The sequence below is a fragment of the Pseudopodoces humilis genome, chromosome 1 (assembly GCF_049639895.1).
Source record: "Pseudopodoces humilis isolate 2021_Gansu_Grassland_sample_001 chromosome 1, ASM4963989v1, whole genome shotgun sequence".
Classification (NCBI taxonomy): Eukaryota; Metazoa; Chordata; class Aves; order Passeriformes; family Paridae; genus Pseudopodoces; species Pseudopodoces humilis.
In genome coordinates, this window is record NC_142200.1 from 81120604 (window position 1) to 81139548 (window position 18945).

Sequence of the window (18945 nt, forward strand, 5' to 3'; positions counted from 1 at the left end):
GCATAGTTTGACAGAGTGGAACAATGCTGTGACAACAACAAGACCAGGTGCCTTTGTTCAAACTCATGGAAAGTGACTGACTGATGGGTAACATGAGTAATCTGCTGCTAGGAGTTCACTCATGTCTGTCTGTGGCAACAAAAGCACAGCTGTTCAGCTCAAGCTGGGTGCCTTGGCAAGGCTTCTTTGTATAGTCTTGTAACAGCCTTTGAAATACTTGAGGGAGATTTGTATACATGTGCATTGCAATGTGGACTTAATGGTCTATTTCTCTTGTCAAATGCTCCCATAAATTAACATGCTGAGTCATTTACTTGGTTGCTATAATTGACCTTATTGTAGGAAAAGCATGGAGTTGAAATCTAACTTGCAGATATTACCGATATATGCATACTGCTAGAGGCGCTCTAAAATCCAGGTTCTGTTCTGCATCCTGGTATTCAAAAGAGTTCCTGGCCTTAGCTTCCAGTGATGAGTGTTCAAAAATTACTTCAGATCAAATGTGTAATCTTTCTGCATTAGCTACACAGTTGAAAATGTTACAGAGTTCATAAAATAAAATATGAGAGTAATAGGGGGAAAAAAGGAGATGTGTTTTACATCAATTAATTGTTTAATTTGGTCTAGATGCCTATTTTGTCTATTGGGTCTAGATGTGTATTTTATCGGAGAAACTAGAATTATTTAAGTATTTAGGTATTATTTTCCATTTTATTCTTTGGGCAGAGAAATTATTTTGACCAACTAACTTGTTGCTAAATCTCTTGCTTCTGCTTCCTGAAGTACTATGCATTTACCATCTTCCCTTTCAAAAATACATCTGATGCTCACTTTAACCATTTTTCTGCCACCTGCTGCTCTCTGAGATGGAAAAGCATATTTTCTGGTTAATCTTCATGTAAGCCACCCACAAAGGTGAGGGCAATTCAAGCCTGAGAAACACCTCTAGATTTATAATGAGCCTTTCTGGGTCTTCCACTGCTCTAACTCACTGCATTCAAAATTTACAAAACTGTGTTGACATTAACCCTGTAACAAAGACTTTGAATGCTATTATTTGCAGGCAAGCTCCTTAAAAACAACAGGCTAATTTAAAGGCTTAGCCTAAGACATCTTAAGACACCCTATTTTCAAACTAGACTTCTTGTGTATACAGTGAAAATTCACCCATTTTTCACCTAATCACTTCCAGTTCCTCGCTTGCTTCTTAATAATGTTGTTAAAACAAATGTCTTTCACTTGTAAGATCTACAAATTATGAGCTTCCAGTTTCAGAAATTGTTTATTGGTATATATATAGCATAAAGTGACTAGAGAGTGATTTTCAGTCTAATAAATTATATGGAAGAGGAAAACTATGGAGGACAATGGATTTTTTTGTTTCTTTGTTTTAAGAAATGAAAATCAAGAGGTAGAAAACTGTACCTTGCTGAGAAGGAAAATGTTGATGTGGGACTTTTGTGAGGGACTAATTCTGTATGTTTATACTGATATGAAGAGAAAAGGGATATGTCTGTAAATAAATTAATTACTCTGAGATTAACCCTGTTAATTTTCTTCCACAGTTTCAAGTCCAAGTCAAGCTAACTCAAAACCCTATCATTTTTGTATTTAGAGTAATTACTAGAAAAATCCCCAGTATGCTCAAAACAGTAAAGTTGTCAAGCCAAGCAATAAAAGGCAAAAAAACTCTAAGAAGTGATGTTGCATAATGCAAATAATATTCTCTCTTGTTATGTGTATATATTATGATACAATCTATGATAGTATCACAGCTAGTGTTGTTGGGCTCTCTGTTTTTCCATTGGACAGATTTTAATAGTCTGCACAGATGTGCAGAGATGCTAAAGACTATAAACTGTACACTTCAACAGCCTTGACTTTCTAAATGAGAAAAATAGTGGCACCCATTTTCATTGTTAGACATGACTGATTGATTTTTGTCTTAAGCTTCCTGAAATACCTTATCTGAAGAATATTGCCAATATGGAAAATTTCACCAGAAATTTCACCAGAAAAAACAATTGAAAATTGAATACCAATATTGTCTAGTGAACCTCATTAAGAGGACAGATAGCACAGATGTTAACTGTGTGTACTGGAAACAGAAATGCAGATATAGTCACTGTAATGAAACTAACTGCAGGAGACAAAGGTAGAGCAATAACTAGTTTCTGTCTGGATTAAACCAACCATGAATAATGAGCAGGTTGTTTCAGTGAAGATTTTTAACTTATGCCACCTCTCCAGTGTCATTAAATCATTACTACATACAAAATACACAGCACCCTAGGATGGGTATATAGAAAATTGCTTGTCCTTCTTCAGAAGTTGCACTCCTTTCTGTTCATTCTGTGAGGTTTCCTAAACATAAAGTCAAATAAAGAGCAACTTAATTATCCTTCCTGGACATCCTAACAGGAGACAGCAACATATTCTATGTGAAGAAAACCAAGCAGTGGAAATGCAGAGTTGAAGTAGGGAGCTGCCAAAAAAGAAATTTATTAAAGAAATAATCTATTATTGTAAGCTGACTAATAGTCAAGCACTTAGTTCTATACCACCCACATATATTATATATGCTCATAGGCAAGGAAGAAAAGAATCTTAATCTGAATCCAGATGCACAGTTTGATTCTAAATAGCACATAATCCATCATTGTTTGTACTTGTGTGCATGAAAGAAAGAGGCAAGCTTAGAAGAAATAATGTCAGCAGTTGCTTGCTGGAGATAGAAAAGCAGGATATTTGGTTTATGTCGTCTCAGTTTTTTTCTAGCCAAGTACTATCTCTTGCTGGAGAAGATATCCTCATTTTGTCTCAAAATCCACTCCCTTACCAGAAATTTGAATATGGACAAGTGTCAATGTAACTAGAATTTCTTGAGCAGCTTTGGAAGGGTTATGTTTTAAGCCAGTCTTTACTAATTTTGAATAGTTCTTAAATCTGATACTTTTTTTTTCCTTTTATGCACCCAGTCAGACTTCTATTTCCAAGAGAACAGATTCTTTTGTGGTTTTTTTCTACTACTGCTAATCCAAAGGTAAAAAGACCAACTATTCTGTGTGCTAAGATGATCATTCTAAGCAGAAGTTGACTTTTTTTGTTTTTGTTTTTTTTTTTTATTTCTTTCTCTGCTTAATAAAAATCTCAATTTTGAATACCAGTCTCATATCCATATGGATCATATCCAGAATGGATACTTGTTATGTCAAATTTTAAAGAAAAACCTCAGGAAACGTCAGCTATCTAGGAGTCATTGAGAAAGCTGATTGAATCAGCTGAAGTGCACTCACATTCCTCTGTCTGAATGTTTTTCAGGATTCTTCAGTTTTCTTGAGAGATTTAACAACCTGAGTCCAGGTTGAAGATTGTCTTTAAAGGATGAAATTTAAAATAATCAGAACTCATGTTTATGGAAGTTACTTTGGTAGCAGGATGTTACCTATGCTTCAGTAACAGAAGAGATTAGACATGATGTCTTAGTTTAGGAGTCACCCCAGGACACATGACTAATTTTTTGGATATGCTATATAGCTTGGATTGGTTTTTTTTAAGTTTTCTGATTTTTATTTTTTTTCCCAGTCCCAGAACATTGTGGAGGCTGGGATTTAGGTTGACGGTGACTACCACTTCAGTGGAGATTGAGCTGACTCACAGGAATACCCTCTCCTGCTGCTTTATTTTCCTATTGGTTAGCTATTATGAAAGTTAACTAGGCAAGAATAGAAACCCCATAGGAAAGCCCAGCTAGAAGCTGATTTTTCTTTGTCAGCTCAAATTCCTCTGCTTAGAGATTCAGGCAGCAATTGCATATAACATACCTGCTGCTACTTTTCCTTTGCCTGCTAATGAATCCCTGCAAAGAGGCAGTAGCAAATTAATTGATTTCCTGTATGTGTCCCAGCTTTACTATTGAGTTTAAAAGGAAACTATATAAAAAGGAGTAGAGAGGTGGTTGGCTTGTTGCTTTTTTGATTGCTGTTTTGTGTTTTTGCTAATATTTGATTTGTTAAAGTTTTAATGACTCCCATTAGGTATTTCAGTTATAAATAGGCACACAGCAGTTTAAAAACTCAAGAGAAGAGGATGAATTGGAGGAAGGTTGATACTTTTCAAGTATTACAAAATGTTCAGGGATGGTTCAATTGATAGGTGATAATGAAATTTTAATCATAGCAGAGAGATTAAGATTAAGATAAAATAATAAGTGCTAACATGAAATGCATTGAGGCTTTTTACATAATTATATCTTTGCAAGAATTTAATTAGTATATAGTATTCTCTTGAAACAAGCACGCTGTGTTGGGTTAGATTTGTTTGCAAGCATGATCAAAATGAGAGTAATACTGTCTTTTGCTATTTTATATCAATAGATTATGGGTCTTTGGGGGCTGGAATGCATTACGCATAAATGAACAGGTAGTGTCTGGTGGCCAGAAAGGGAACAAGGATTCTTGAAATGAGAGATTTTTTGGCTTTTAGCTGTGTCACTAATACAAGTCCACCACTGCGCCTAAAGAAAAAAAAAATCCACAAAAATAATGGAAAAAGCCCCAAACTAACAAAACAATGAATAAACAAATAAAACCCCAACAAAACAACTTGGCTTTAGCTGCTAGTCACACTACTCAATTTTTTTTACCCCATAACATATACTTTAGTCTGCTCCCCTCTTCCAAGTCCAGATAGAGCATTTAAGTTTAGGAAGAACATTGAATTAGTTATCCCCCAAAACAGAATCTAATTGGAACCTGTTTATCACTGGCAAATCCCATACTTTTTAGTTGCATCCTCTTCCGTCTAGTGGAAACCACATTCCTAGTGTCTCTGAAAGCCTGCAGAAAGCAACAAGCTCAAAAGACTGAAGGCAAAATATTGAAGGCTTGTATTATTAAAATATTGAGCAGTTAATTTTTTGCTCTCTTTCAAAATTATTTCAAATCTCATCTGTTTCAGAAACATCCTGAAGGAGAAACTTTGTCTGCCTCCTGTTCTGATCTTAATTACTTATTTTTTTTTAATCCTCAAAATATTTTAGTGTTACAGTCAATATTTATAGGGATGCTTAAAGTAAAAAAAATTCTAATTCCTTAGATTAGAAAACATCTATGATATTTCTTCATGCTCCTTACAAAGAAGACAAAAAAAACCCAGAAGTGTGTAATTACCGTGTAACTAAAGGAATTAGTAAAAGGAAACAGGGGAATATGTGAACTTATATCAGAGATGTCACCAATAGCAGAGCATTTTCAATAACCACGCTAACATTTTTCTGTTTCTACTTATGAAGCTTAAAAGAGGTAAAAGATGGCATCTCTGGTTGCTGTTTGATGTCCTTAATACACATATCATAGCAACTTCTGTTCTGTTTAGTACTGCAGCTTTTCTTTTCCAGTGGAAAAACTATGGGAGACAGCAGCTAGCCTAGAACCAAAAGGCATAGCAGAGAAATAGGCACAGGGAGAGGTGTAATAGGAATTGTAGCAAGTTACAACAGCTTTTCATGTGGAAGAAAAGTTAGCAAGCATGAACTGGAGGAAAGATAAAAAGTATGTGTACAGTAATTTCTGGATCCTGGCAGCAAGGAAAATCAAGTAAATGAATTGGTTGGTATTTTTCTGAGGTGAGCAGTGCTCAGAAAACCAAGCTACAATGGATGGGACTGTGAAACTGTGGAAGAGGGGATTTCACTTTACAGTCTGTTGCCTCCCTGGCTTTGTTAATTGCCTACAAGTAGGAATCAACGTTGGGAATGGATACCAAATAGAGACACAATAATGAGAAAAAAAATCAGGAATGTGAAAAAAAACATCAGATTGCTTGCATGCATTTGTTACTTGTACAGAAGACTGCTGGTTTGAATACATGCTGTGGTGCTCAATTCTTAGTGCACAAACCTGTCCTTCTAGGACTTTTGAATGCAAGTGTTGTATAGGTTATCCTGATATTGTGCAATTGTGTTCCACAGTTACACCAAGTCCTGATTTTGCCTCTGCAAAATGACCTGGTTAATAAAGCAAAACTTTGCATCCATTCCTTTTAAGTTGAGATACACAGTAATTGGTCAGATCTCTTAGAGAAAAACAGAAAAGGGAGTATATATCTAGTTGTTAAATTCATTTTTATTTTGGTTGAAACTGTAGCACACTCAGCCTGTTCAAAAATTATAACCTAAATATTTTCCAGCAATGTCTGCTAATGACAGATGTCATGAAACTGACCTACAAAAGAGAGGATGCTTATTAATGTCTATGTATTACTTGGCTATTTAAAATAACTGGGTATGTATTGCCCCCTTTTTATTGATTCCATTACAGACAGTCTTCTCATATTATGGTAAGTAGTGACGAAACTACAATGATCAGCACTTTTTTGCTTGTTTGTTAAAAAAGAGCTCTTTTCAAAGACAGTGTTCTCAAAGCAAAAACTTTTAATTTTATTTTATTTAAAGATTTTAGGTTGGTTAATAAAAGAACTATAAATCTGTTTATCTGGATAAAAACTCCTTACTACAGAGTAAGGCTTTTAGAGAAGAATTATTTTAAGAAATTAACAGAAAATGTTAATAAAAATTTGGTGGTTTCTCTTTTCCTGTTTTTTTTTTTTTTTTTAAGTAACCAAAGCAATCAAATATTATGGAGACTAAAAGAGCAGAGTGAAAAGCATATTTTCTTCAAGTTCATGAATTAACTTTGAAATCTTAATTATTAATTTCCCTTTCTTTTCCCACTGTACTTTTCTTTTTAGCCAACTCCTTCACAAACTCTGTGGAGAGTCATAGAATGGTTTGGTTTGGAGAAGACTCTAAAGATCACATAGCTCCAACCTCTCTGCTTTGACCCATGACCAGGGACACCTTTCACTAGACTTGGTTGCTCAGAAACCCATCCAGCCTGGCCTTGAAAACTTCAAGGAATGGGGCAGCCTAACCTTCTCTAGGCAACTTGTTCTAGTGCCTCACCACATTCACTGTAAAGATTTTTTTCCTAATATCTAACCTAAACCTACGCTCTGTCAGTCTGAATCCCTTCTGCCTTGTCTCGTCACTACACAACTTGTAAAAGTCCCTTTCCCTCTTTCTTGTTGCCCTCCTTCAGGTACTGGAGGGCCACAACTGCGTCATCCCAAAGCCTTCTCTTCTTGAGGCGTAGCAATCTCAATTCCCTCAGCCTCTTCTCACAGGAAAGGTGCTCCATGTCTGTGATCATCTTTGTGTCCCTCCTCTGGACTCACTCCAGCAGTCAATGTCCTTCCTGCGCTGGGAAACCCAGAGATGGATACAGCACTCCAGATGGGGTTCCACAAAAATTCTTATTCTGAAGAATTCTAGTTGAAGCTACCTTTGGGAAATAACAGGGTAACTCAGTCAGTGAAATTCTGAAAGTTAAAATCTATTTTCCTTTTTCTCAAAAGAAAGCTAGAGGGACTGACTTGTACTAATTATTGAATTTTTTATGTACATGTCAGTACGATTAAATCATTGCCTAGCTATATTGCTAAGCTAGCAAGCCTAGGCTGGATTAAATTTCAAACCTTAAAACACGAGAAATCACACACACCTAATGTGCTTGATGTCTAATTCAGCATGGTGTGCCATGTAAAGCACTGGACTGTGAGGCAAAAATGGATTTCTGAGTGCAATAAGAAACATTTGAACAAAAGTACCATCTTGAATGGTCTCTCTGCTGCTCCTTTGCCATAAAAACTGCTGTTACAGATGCTTTCATTGAATTGTAAGTAAATGGCTGCTGGAGTAGACAAGTGTTCACCCAGTCAGTTACAACTAATGGATGACTGAACAAGCTGTTTCTTATTGCTACTGTGTTGTCATTTGCCATCTCCAGCTGAGGTTACTGTTCACAGATGCTTGATAATTTGCACACTAGAACAGTAGCTAGGGATGCTTACCTATTGAAGCTCTGCATCAGGCCTAGGACCAAAATGTTGGAGGCATTCCATGTGATCTGATTACTAACATAACTAGACCTGCTTTGGTAACTTGCTGTGTGTATGTGTATATCTAAGTTGATGTGAGCTAGTAACCAGGGCACTTGAGCTGACTTATTTTTTTCTCTAGTACCTATAAATGCAGAAAATCAATGTGAACATCACAAGATACAGAATGCTGTAGCTATCTTGATCAGCAGTTTCCTCATATATATTCAATAAAGGATGGACAATACTGCTCAACTCTTAATGTAAAACTTACATTGATATACCCAGCTAAGGTTAGATAAAGACCATAAAGCCAATCTCCCAAGATCTAAGGCAGAGGACAAAGTCTGAAGGTTTCCTTGTTGGATAGGAAAATAATGTAGTTGATGACTTCCTTGAACTTTGTTTTTTTTTGTGTTCTTGCATATCTCTCACCTCTTGGTGGTTATCTCAAGGAAGAAACAATAATCAACCCATTGAAACAGAAAAAAAAAGTTTAAAGTATTAGTTCACAAAGATTAAAAAAAAAAAAAAAAAATTATGAATGCAGCAAGATACCCTCAGTGGAAGTGGAGCAAGGCTTACCCAATTTATTCCAAAGTGCAGTATATGCAATGACTGATCTAAGGAACAGATTTTGTATTTGTCAACACATGTAAAGGAGCCACTAGTATCAAGTGAAAGGGCATGTGCTCTTTAGTTTGGGACTGCTGAATTAAGGAAGTTAGGGAAACATTTTATTTTTCATGTGGCTGACAGGAAAACATCATGATATCCTCACCTTTGCTACTGTATTCTCAGTGCTGCAGAAGAGCACCGAGTTTTAAAGACGGAGAACACTACTAACAAGAAGGTTTTTAAACAAGATTCACTTTCATCTGAGATCAATGTCTTGTGCTCATGGTACAAGAGGGGTGGCCACAAGTAGGAGTAAGCAGGTGGTAGTAAGTGGAAATTCAGTGATACATGGAAACATGCACTTTTTTTGACATCAAATAGGATGGTAATGGGAACTTTTATACCAGGCACAAAAGCAATGAACATGAGGAGATGTCTATTCAGGAATGCAGATGTCTGTATTGGAACCAGCAACAGACTAATCACAAAGAGGTAAGAAAAGTTTTAGGAGAATAACCAGAGTCCAGGACCTCCATAGGATCATCTGTGTTTTTATTTTGAGTGCCAGGCAGAGATTTGAAATTTCAATATGTGGATGAGATATAAATGATAATGATAAATTATAATGGTATAAAGATGAGTAGATGATGTAAAGATGAGATTTATTTATATTTGGAACTGGGGAAACTGTATAGGAAGGATGAGCTGCATCTTTATCATACTGGAGTCAAGTTATGATACTGAATTAGAAAGGTTACAGAGGAATATTGAAACTTAGAAATTGAGGGAAAGCTTGGAATCACAGAAGATCACCTGGTTTATACTGATGTGAAGATTGTCCAGTGCAGTCCTGAACAGTCTGAAAGAAATAAATGGCATACAAAAATTAAAGGAGGTAAATTAGTTCGCCTATAATGACAATTGATTCATATATGCAGCTTTAATGGAGTGAGTATAAAACTTTGAAGTATTTTTACAGCAGCCTAAATTCTGAAAAAAATAAAAAATAAAAAAAAAGAAATAGAAGAATTAAAATACATTATGTTAAGTGGTGCTTGTAAGCAGCCATTTCAGAAACAGAAAATTCAATGGAACATAATTTTACCGGGCTATTGACTTCACAGGAGTCAAATTATTTTCAGTGATGGGAGGGTGAAAGTTTGGAATCCTTGTGGCCATAATTCCAAGATTCTAACAGCAAGATTTTGTTAATTATACTGTTTGTACCATAGTTAGGAAAAATAATGAACAGAGTATTAAACAGAATCAGTCAAATTGCAAATATATGGCAGGTAGAAGACTGGGAAATTAAAGCTCCTCTTTACAGATCAATTCCATTTCTAGATGCAATAATTGGCTGCTTCTGAGACAAGCTATGTGTAACAACAGGAAAATATGTCTTTCTGGTTTACAGTGAGTGCTGATCAACAGTATACAGCTGCTCCGTAGTAGTTGCCATAGTACAATTAGGTTTAATGTTGTAGCAGGAGCCAACAAGCAAAACAAATCCAGTCCATGCATATTCAATTTTAAGAGTTAGAAGTGTATGAAAATGAGAGAATTTGTCAAAACCAAACACCTCCTTAAAGCAGCAGTTCAAGAAAATGCAAGCAGTCTAGAGTCAGTTAAAAAATCCATTTTACTAGAAGACCAACTAGAAGTTGAGATGCAAACAGAAAACAAACAAGACTGCATGGTTACCATTAAAAAAAAAAAAAAAAAGTTTAAAGGTTGTTAGGAATGAAATCAAAAAGAACAGGAAAGCCTGCAAAATATGGCAGATGCCATGCTTGAGTTCATATGAATAAGCTCTTTAAATAGTTCAAAACTGAGGAACCATGTAGGTAGTTGGCGCTTTGCTTGGGGACAAAAGAGCCAGAGAAGCAGCAGGGAAATAAAGTGAGTTCTTAGCACTAGCCTTTGCTGCTGTAGATATTGGAGAGATTCACGGTGACCCATGCTTTTTAGGAGACAGAGCAGAAACACTAGCTCAATTTCCAGTAAATATATGGGTTATATTAGATCTGATAGACAAGCTGCATCTGGTAAGGCTAGGATGATACTCACCAGAGAACTTTGAAGGAATTCAGATATGAAATTAGGAGCTTGGTCTGCAGCACAACATAACAAATAGGAGATGTATGGGCAGAGTGGAATATTGATGCTGCAATCCTACCAGAGGAAAAGGGCTCTGGAGGACATCCTGTCAGCTACAGAGCAATGAAGCTGGTATGCCTCTGATAAGACAGCAGAAACTACAATAACAAATATAAGTGCATGGATTAATGCTTTCTGAGAGTCAGCATGGTTTCTGTAGAGGGAGGACCTGCCTCACAATCTGTGTAACATTTCTGTGAATGGGATGTCACGTGCATAAAGTAAATCCAGTGGAGGTAAAGAAAGTAAATTACCATGGTGTGACTGACTAAAACCCTAGGGGTGTAATGTAACCCAATGAATAAACCCCTGTGATAGAAGAAGAGTAATCTGCAAGGGTGATGTGCTCATGAAGCCCAGGGTATGCCCAGATCCAAAGAAACTGACTTTTGCCTTCACTCAAAAGGGACCAGAGAGTGGATTTCTGTTGTGAGGTGCCTCAGGGAGGCAAAGATTTAGTTTCAGATAAGCATTGTTAAAGTGAAAGGCATGGCTATAAGCCAAGCTAGTGAATTTTGACCTCCTGTTTTGGGGGAGGGGCCGTGTAAGCCCTGGATGATGCTGTCCCACCCCAAATCCCTTGTGAAGGGCGGCCCAGGAGTTCTGATTGGGTTTGAGCCCCTGGGGTTTCTCCCTTGCTGTGTTCCTAGTGGTCCCTGACCCTGAACTCCACCCTGGTTCTGTCCCTCAAAACCCATCACCCTGCCTTCGTTCAGAGCCCTCTGTCTCTGAATGAGTTTGTTCCCATGCTGAATAAATGATTTCATGAACAGAGGCCCATCTCTTTCCTGTCCCATGCTGGTTCTCAGTAACTGTAGCTTCCCTGGACATGATCCTGCAGTGGCTGGCTACAACAGGTTTTGTTTTAAATGGACAGCAGTTGAGTGGCTTAACTGGAGGTGTTAATGTCTTCCTGAGTTGGTCAGACCAGAATGGAGGCAGTGAATTCATGGCTCAGCCCAACATAGAGTATAATAGCTGCCAAAAGCATTTTGAAGAGAGGAACAATGCTGAGCTGCTTTCAACCCTCAAATTCCTTCTTGGTAAGGTGAGATTCCCAGCTGAGATTGTGACAGCTAGAAGGTCTTTGAGACAAGACCAGCAATGGGATTGAACTGTATATTGCAATTGCTATATTTTGTGAAGCAAAATTTACTTGTGTATAGTTTTTTCTCAATATATTATGTATCACTCTGCTAAATCAGAAACCCTGTGTAGCATCAAACATCTCCAAGTTAGTAAATTTTACAGTAAACATTATCCATTACATACAGAGATTATCTAAAAGAACCTGCTCAGAGTATGCTGAACACTGACATATGGCTTTAGGGGAAGGCTTTTCTTGTATTGAGAGTTAAGAGTAGAGGAATGGTAGGGCTTAGCAATCATGTTTCAGGGTAAAGGAGGAGGTGTGAGACACAAGTCCTAAAGGATTGGTGATATTGACTTTATTTAACTTCAGTTGTGCCCTAGAAAATATAATGAAGAGTGAAACTTCCAAGCTTTCAGATGATAAGCATTTACCCCTGAAGTAAGCTAAATGTGCTTCCTTATGTCAGTCTAAAACAGCCTTATAAAACAGAAAAAAAACCCCAAACTGCATATGAAATTTCACATAAATGATTAATATAGACAGCTTAACTCCCGAGAGACCAAACTAAAGCAAATTGTGCCAAAGGCAAAACAAGAAGCTCCAACACAGCAGTTCTATGATGTGCTTGGTTCAATGCACTGTTTGCCATTCCTGCAACAATTTTCAATACCAGGGTGGATTGAGGGAATAGGTGGTAAGACAGAAAGTGTCTAGGCCCGAATGGTCTTTCTAAATAGTATATGTGGTTTGAAGACAGAAGCTGAGCTAGGTGCTTGCTAGGATGTGCCTGTGCATTCCATGTTTTTGATTACATTCAGATAGTGAGCACTAGTTGCTGGTAGTCTCTTTGTGCAGTGCCAAAGTCCAGACAGTGCAATAGTGTGACTTCATGTCTTTGATGAGGTAGCGAAACACGGTTGCTACAGCTGAACTGAAAGCCCTGCAGATAATATGACATTTTCAGGTTTAGAAACACCAGCACAAAATGTGAGCAATTGGCACTGTCTTTATCACTGTGTAAAATGAGTTCCCATTTGTTATCTGAAGCATAATGATTTGCCAAATGTTTCTAGTCAATTCTGAATGTACTAATTTAAATCTGAATAAAAGATCATTTGTACACCTCCTTGGGCAAAGAGCATGCATATTTTCCAGTTATTGCAGTTGACTTAATGAGTGGCTACTTGGTTGTGTACTAAGCCCTCAGTACCAAGCTGCTTCTCTGGATTAATAATCTTTGTGATATTTCATTAATATTCATTGTTAATTAACACTTATGGAACAGAGAAGGAAATGTGCAGTATAGCATGGATTTTTTTCATCATTTCAACTTCATTAATTCAGCATCATGTTTTTTCATCTATTTTTCATAATATACTCTGCCAAAGAAGAACAATGCTTGGCAGAATTAATCTTATAGTAGATAAACAGCCTGATAAAAGCAAAAGTTTTTTCAAAGCATCCTAAACAACTATTCATATCCTCTCCATTGAGACAAATGTTCAAGGGTTTCCCTGTCTGCTCTTTTGCTAAGGTGTTGCACAACAGCACATTTTTTTCTTGCATTTGTGTCATTAACATTGCTGCTTTTGTCAAGGTCTATTGCGGCAAAGTTTGAAGGGAAAGATTTTATCTTTTGTTGGACCAGTTAATATAATCTTAGAGAAAAAAAAAAAAAAAGAGCAGCTTTCATGTATACCAGTTCTTCCTGCCATTAGAAATCATATTAGATTTACAACATTTTTCCCTCAAAGTTTTAAATCTATATTTATGTGAAATAGTCAGTGAAGCGATGGAGAAAATAAGCAAAACACAACACACACTACCCCTTCAAATCCACAAGATTATCAGATCAAAAGAGTTTGTTCCCCCCAAAACTATTTCCACCTCATAGAAATATTAGTTTAATTTAAAAAAAAAAAGGCACATTTATAGTTCTTGATAAAGAATAAATTATAAAGTTTTCTGGAAAGAAAGAAAATATAGAGGAATGAATATTTTAAAAAATTCCCGGAATTAAAATACAGCATCTATCTTCATATCTATGATGAAGACAAATCCAGACAAATCCTCCATTAATTTCAGTGATAAAGAGAAAACATCACAGAGTTAAACCTTTTAGAAAATCAGTCTTTGGATTTGTTTTTTTTTTTTATCCTTAAAATGCTGAAGAAAATATGCCCTTCTGTGAAAAGGCAAAATTAGCATAAGTTTTGTTTGTAAATTGAAATCTGGATCAAAATGTTGCAAGGCTTATACACGGAATTTCTATTGCACAAAAGGTCAGCTGTTGTTTTGGCTGACATTCTTAATATAGTAATATTTCACAGCTGGTAATTTGCAGCCAGTAATAGCCAGATGGTGCTTTTTCTAAGGTGAATTTAGAGCATTTTGAGCAGTTGTAAATGTAAGACTCATAATAGCACAGCAACACAGAGTATTCTAGAGCTCTATCTTTCTGGATTCAATAGTATGCTTAATCACAGCCAAGACCAGACATTCTCTACATGGTAGACTGCAATAAGGCACCTATGATAATCAGGCATAACAAAATTGCTATATTTTTGACCTCTATCAGACTCAAATTTCAATTCACCGAGTTCATTGCTCTCCTGAGAATGCTTATTTTGAGATTTTCTGCAATTTTTGTACCTATTTTGGCAGACTTTATTTTAAATCTCTGCCTTATTATGCCAGGTGTCCCTGGTGCCTGTGTAAAACATTTTATGTTACCAGACACTAATGTTATGGGGTTTTGGAGAGCTGGAGCAGGAGATAAAAGTGTAGATCTGAAAACAAGTATATCTGAAATAAAATTAGTCAAAAAAAAAAAAAAGTGGAGGAATAAATAATATGTTTGCCACATTCATGCAGCAGGACTATGTAATCCTTGGTTTGAGGAAACCTGATTCATAAAATTTTGTTACCGTGTTCAGTTCCAAGCCTGAAGTGTTTATAATGGGCAAGGGAATGGTAAACAAAGAGCTTCACAGATTTCTTGCCAGTTGATAACATTTTCTGAAAGTTATTTAGGGTAATGGTTTGACATGATAATCTGCCTTCAGACTATAACCATTGTCAAGTAAAGGGCATCTGAAACCAAGTAACTCGTCATCTCCCTATCCCTTAGGAACCTTTCCAAGAAGTATATATATATATATATTTTAAAATACAAAGTTGAAAAAAGTCTTGTGAAATAATGTTGATAGTTGTGGATTTCAAGGCAAAAATCCTTGTTCTGGTGGTATATACTAGTCTTCAGGGTTTTTGTTTTGTCCAGTGAGCAACAAATTTACCAATATTCATTTGTAAGCTTTCCTTGCAGTTGAGCTAATGGTATGTGCAGTAACAGGAAGACAGAACATTGCACTACAGGGATCTGAATGGTTATAGAGTCCAATCTCTCCCAGCTGCAAGCAACGAGCCACATGTATGCTCTCACTTAGTGGGAGAATACAAATCCAGAGGAGAGGAAGTACTGCCATTTCATCTCAAACAGGGCAGAAGTGAAAATATCAAGCGAAATATCTAAACAAAGAATTATGAAAATAATTCTTTTAAGAAGCTAAAACTACTATGGAATTAATATTTAATGAGGACTAGTAGGAATTAAATTCACTATATCTAAAACTGTATAGTACTGCTCTTGTTTAACTAAAAGGTTTTATAGCTGAATAAAGAGAATTTTTTTCCCCTCTTTAAATTTTTTTGTGAATATCCATAGTATCTGTATATCTGTACCTTACTTTTATAAAGGTGGAAGGACTCTTGAATTGAACTTTTGGCTGAAGGAGTGAAGACTCTCAGCTAATGAGGGATATTATCTGCTTGGGGAGAACACAAATCCTGTCTGAAGTCATCCCAAAGACCTGAGGTTAGCGTACTTGATCTTACATACTTGATCACATATTTATATCATCAGGGAGCACAGCTCCTTAAAGCAGTGAGAGTCCTGCAACTAGCAACCCTTTCTATGCACCTTTCCTAGAATGTATAGCAAAAATCAAATGCTCAGATAGAAGAGATTCAGTGCTTCATGAAGGTTTTGAGTTTATGGTACCTGCATCCCTCCCTAGGAAATAGGTCAGCCTAAGTGACATAAGTCATGCAGCTGGCTTTCCTCTGCATCTGTTTGCAGGGGGAGAGGTAAGTGAGTGGGAGAGAGATTATTTGGAAATGTGTAGCAAGAAGCTTTTATGACTATCACATTTCAAACTGTCTATCAATAAATTTCTGCATTTACACAGAGCCACAAAGGGACATCATTGTGTGATTGGGATCTACAGGGTTTCTGTGTTCTTGCAAGCTGGGTCAGTAGCAAATTAGAGGTACTTTTAGAGTGTACTTAAATGAATCATGATACATTTCAGCATTCTGAGCTTCTTCTGAGAACTTAAGTGGCTGGGTTTTGATAATGTGTAAGGGTATCTTAGTCACATAAGATAATTTTCCAATGAGTTACTGTTGGAACCCAGGGTACAACTGTTGGAATACAACTGGAATACTGTTGGAATACCCGGAGAATTTCAGGCTTTCTGTGCTGGCAGGCACTGACCCACAGGAGAACACTGTATTTGACCTGAGGCTGTGGAAAAGGCTTCCAAAGTTAAGTGATAGAACTGAGATTGTGGGTGTGTAGTTTGAATAGAAGTGTGTTAAATCACATGGTGGTAAATTTAGAGTTTAAGGTTTTGGGATATAGTAATATATATGTAGAAAAATTGAGGTTTTAGGGCATAGGCTTGTCTTGCTTTTTCACCTTCTTCTTCATGGGTTTGGGCGATATTGTGTGATTGGGTTGAAAAGTCCACAGTGTATAACATGAGTGTTTGGTTATTGGGTTAAAAGTAAAAATAAATTAGTTGTCATTTTATAATTGGGTAGTTTACACTTAAATGGCCTTGTAAAGAGACATCTGGGGCTCCATTTTTAGTGTGTTAGCTTAGTGTGCTGAAGAACTCACGGTCTGTGAGAATGCAACATAGATAAGAAATATAAACATCTCTGAGTCCAAACAAGAATACCATCTGTCATTCATTAACCCTGACCCTGAGGAAAAGAGCTGCAAGACATTTTACAAGTTACCAAGTGATGAATAAGTATTTTATTTCCTTATACAGAATATCATAGTGAAGTGTTATATTTCTCAGTTTTAGCATCTGATTAAATTATTCCCTGCAATTTTTTGATTGACAAGTAGTTCAACATGAGTCAGTAATGTGCACTTACATCCTAGAAAGCCAACTGCCTCCTGGGCTGTACCAAAAGAGGTGTGGTAAGAAGGATGAGGGAGAGAATTCTCCTCTGCTTTCCTGAGACCCTCCTTGGAGTGCTGTGTCCAGCTCTGGGATACCAAACATAAGAAGGACATGGATCTGGTGGAGAGAGTCCACAGGAGGGACAGGAAGATGACCAGAGGGCTGGAGTACCTCTGTTGTACAGAAAGGCTGAGAGAGCTGTGGCTGTTCAGCCTGGAGAAGAGAAGGTTCTGGGGAAATCTTATAGCACATTCCAGAGCATAAAGGAGGCCTACATGATATATGAAGGGGGACTTTCAACAAGGGTATGTAATGAGAGAACACAAGGGAGTGGCTTTAAACTGAAAGAGGGTAGATAAATTAGAAGTTAAGAAGAAACTCTTTACAGTCAATGTGGTGAGGTACTGGCACAGGTTGCCCAGAATATTTGTGGATGTGTTCCTGTCCCTGGAAGTGTTCAAGACCAAGGTGGTTTGGGCTCTGAGTACACTGGTTTCATGGAAGGTGTCCCTCTAAATGGTGGGGGTATTGTTACTAGTTGATATTCAAGATTTTTTCCAAGCCAAACCATTCCATGGATCTATTATTTTTGCAACTGATTGCTTGAGAAAAATGCTGGTAAACAAGGTCATGTCATCCCAAACACGCTTGGATTCTGTGAGAGGAGGAGAGATAGCAAAGTTAACAAAATATGTGATGTTTCCCAGGGGATTATGGAATGATATCGTTTTGTGTGAGGCATATTTTTCTTTTTCATTTATGTGTAGAAGGTGCTGAATGACTGTTTTCTGCAATACAGAGCTGGGAGGAAGAAATGCATGGCTGGGGGACAAAGATTTATATGCCAAAACCTGCAGGGAACTTAGTGGTGCAGTAAGTAAATGTCCAGCTCAGTGACACCCCAGTGAGGGTCAGACCTTTGAGGTGAAGTAGCTATCAGAATGAAGTGAGTCGTTCTCTGGGATATGTAGGACAGAGAGAGATTACCAGCAGGAAAGGAATTAAATCTGTTTGTGCCTCCAGGACACTTTGTTATAAATTTGATCCATTTATGCTTCTAAAAGGTTGTTTATAACCCTAATTAGCAACAGGAAACCTGAAGGACTTGAACTGCAATCCATTGTTTTGTTTAATGTGGAATGTGGAGACTCTTGCCCCAAGCGCCAGAGACAGGAATAGGAAAGCTGCTTGTTCTGTGTATAACAAAGTGCAATGTGCATTGCCCTTAACATTAGCTTTTCCCCCTAGTCTTTAACTTTAAGAACTAATTTGAACAAGACAGAATTCATTAATTTTACCTAACTATAGCCTAGGAGGAAGCTGGGCAAAATTGCTAATAACTGTGTCTCTAAATGTGGAGTTGCTATTTGTACAAAGACTGTCTGTGCAGAACTACTCTCAAAACTGCATCCTGCGTGACTTACATTTCTTAACTCGAGAGGGAAAAATGCAGTGAGTGAATAGCACAGGTTAACATGAGCTTTCATCTTACACAAAGGTAATAGTGCTACATGGAGGTAAAAATTAACTGTGACTAATCAGTAGACATCAGACGATTTTCATATACCGATTTTTCACAAAGGCTTACATAACAAGGGAGGAAGGAGGAAGTAAAGTACAAGTTGTTGACATAGAATATATAAAATCTTATTACTGTTCTACTGAACTGACCAGCTATTGAATCTCTCCTAAATTCTGTTTATTTGATGAACAGAAACCTAATCATTCTGAGAGAAACCAAGAAATAGACAGGTGGATCTGCTTTTTAAGAAATGGATTTTAAGTTTTAAATACTTAAAATGTTAAGGTTAAATTTATTTTAACCTTTGCAAATCTTGTGCATGTTATTTGCATTATTTATATATTTCTTTTGTTCCCTAC